Source organism: Rhinatrema bivittatum, chromosome 16, assembly GCF_901001135.1.
Source record: "Rhinatrema bivittatum chromosome 16, aRhiBiv1.1, whole genome shotgun sequence".
Classification (NCBI taxonomy): Eukaryota; Metazoa; Chordata; class Amphibia; order Gymnophiona; family Rhinatrematidae; genus Rhinatrema; species Rhinatrema bivittatum.
In genome coordinates this window covers 33,189,732-33,192,623 of record NC_042630.1, presented here as the reverse complement: position 1 = coordinate 33,192,623, position 2,892 = coordinate 33,189,732, and positions in this window count along the sequence as shown.

Genomic DNA, 2,892 nt, shown 5'->3' with positions numbered 1-2,892 from the left:
ATTCTGTCTCTTCCAGTCTTCCTGCAATCTGTAGAAAATGTAAATCAGTTTTTCTGGATCCAGTCCCCGAAGCAATTCCCCGATTCTGGAGCCCTGCCCCACCTCCCCTGCTGCCTTATTGAAGATCAAAGCCTGTGCCCTAGGTAAACTTTCAGTCGTACACCTCTCGTTCCCATCTTCCCTACTGGCTGCAGCTACAGCCCAGCACGGTGCTGCCTTCTATGGCGGTATTGGTTATTGGGGTGTCTCATAGTGGCTGCATTCTGCCACCCCTAAAATGTTTCCACTCTAGGCAGCTGCCCAGTTTGCCTAATGGAAGCCCCAGCCCTGTTGAAAATGAGTTGCTATTGGCTTCTTTTTGTGTTCATCCACCAAAGACAATGTTCCTTCACACTGACAAGCACCTTTCAAGGCTCATGGATTGGCCTCGGCGAGATCCCGTACCAGGCAGAGGCCACCCTCGAGTAATGGGCAGACCAAAAAGGCATTGTTTGGTTGGCTTCGTCCCAAAACCTCAGGGCTCAAGTCTGTTCGAGGATCCCCATTTTGCCATGTTAGCTCTTGACCTGCCACAGCAAGGGTAGGGAAGTGTCCATTCCTCTTCTATCCCTGCAGGGAGCTTCTCAGTCCCTCTATCCCCAGCAGCAAGATCTCCAAGGCATGCCTGCCACATCAGCTCATGGGCAGTCAGTGTCTTTGTTATCTCTGTTGCCATGAGGAAGCTCCTGCACAGTCTCGAGTGGTGGGTTGTTTTGGTTTGGGGTTTTTTTGCCATGGTGTGACTGCACAGAAGGTTTCTGGTGTCCTCTGTTTTCTGCTTTTTCTTTGCTTCACTGGCCACAACTCTCTATTGAGACTGGCAGCCTTGTAGCCGCAAGGATATGCAAACTGGATGAGAGCATCCTGTGATAATTTGGCAGCTGGCATTCAGCACCAGCTGATTGGGTTTTTTTTTGCCTCACACGGGCACAAAGTGACCACAGAAAAGGTGTAATATAGAAAATAAAGCATTCCCCAAGCTTCCAGATGATGTTCTGGGCTCTGACCTTCCTTCTCATCCTTTTCCTGTTGAAGGGAACTTGTGGTCCAGGGTCACTCTTGAGTTGTGCTGGATTTGCGCAGTGTATCGGACGTGCGCCATTCCCGTCGGGGCTTGGATCTTTCCTTACACTCCAGATGCGCAAACGGGAGAGGCCAAAAAGTTGATGACTGGTACAGTAAGTCGGTCTGGCCGGTGCGGCTGTCACCGTGCGCGCGATCTGGGCGAGGTCTCCTGCCTGCATCACTATTGTCAGGTCATCGGCGTACATAAGGCGGCGTGCGTTGGGATAGATGAGTTGGTCGTTCGAGTCGATTTAAAGGAAGGGGCAGTGCCGAAACCCTTCCTCGTGGTGAACCTACCGCTGCAGGCTCCAGCCTCCGCGTTCTCCTCCAGGCTCAGCAGAGACGCGGTGGTTTTCCTTAAGCGTCTGGATCATAGGGACTAGCTGGCAGTCCCTTCGCCGTGCCGTAGACCTACCAAAGCAGCATGCGATGACTGCCGAACTCGGATGCCGAGAGCTTGATGACAACGACACCAAGGATTTCGCGTTTCTCGAAAGCCACCCTCGAGATCCGATTGGCGAAGCAGCAGGGAAGAGGGACAGGGTTTGGGGTGCATAATGGGAGCACGGAGGAGAAACAGAGGCAGCAGCGTGGCCACGCTGGATCTCAGCAGGACTGTTGCCCCCGTGGGATACATTTAAGGATGGGGGCAAAAGCCCCGCCATGTTTTTTTTTGCACAAATTATTGCTCACAGAGATTTTTTTCAGCAGAACTTTTCTCCTCCCTCTTCCCCCTCCTCCTCCTCCAGAAGTTGCAGGAGTTTAAATCATTTGGGGGAAAAGATGCTTTCCTTCAAAATTGCAGGCTTTTTGGCCTTTAGGTGGGGGGGGATGGTTGCCCTATCCTTAAACATAAGAACATAAGAAATTGCCTTGCTGGGTCAGACCAAGGGTCCATCAAGCCCAGCATCCTGTTTCCAACAGTGGCCAATCCAGGCCATAAGAACCTGACAAGTACCCAAACACTAAGAAGATCCCATGCTACTGATGCAGTTAATAGCAGTGGCTATTCCCTAAGTAAAATTGATTAATAGCCGTTAATGGACTTCTCCTCCAAGAACTTATCCAAACCTTTTTTAAACCCAGCTACACCAACTGCACTAACCACATCCTCTGGCAACAAATTCCAGAGTTTAATTGTGCGTTGAGTGAAAAAGAACTTTCTCCGATTAGTTTTAAATGTGCCCCATGCTAACTTCATGGAATGCCCCCTAGTCCTTCTATTATCTGAAAGAGTAAATAACCGATTCACATCTACTCATTCAAGACCTCTCTTGATCTTAAAGACCTCTATCATATCCCCCCTCAGCCGTCTCTTCTCCAAGCTGAAAAGCCCTAACCTCTTCAGCCAACTTGGCTTACAACCAACTGTCCTTGTTCCCCCCACTCCCCCATGGTTTTCAGAACATTGTGCTGCTCTCCGTGAAAACCTACAAGCAGGTAATGAAAATCTCTTAGCCCTAATCAAGGGTGTCACTGACTGAAGAGGAGCGCATCATTAGGATTATTTCACTTGATTCATTTAAACTGTCAATGAATATTCAGTCCTCTTTGCTGTCATGGTGACAGGTTCCTTGGACACCAGGGAGAATAGCTAATGAGCTGATAAGAGACTGGACGCTTGGTTAAACCCTTTGAGAACCGGAGCTCAGAGTTTATTAATGCAGTTGATTTAGCTGGAGGACACATGGGTTGATTTTATGATTGCGGGCTTTGTCCCCAAGGGGTTCTGCTGGTGGGGGTTTGGGGGCATTGCTGGCCTGCCAGAGACAGTGGGGGATGCCCCGA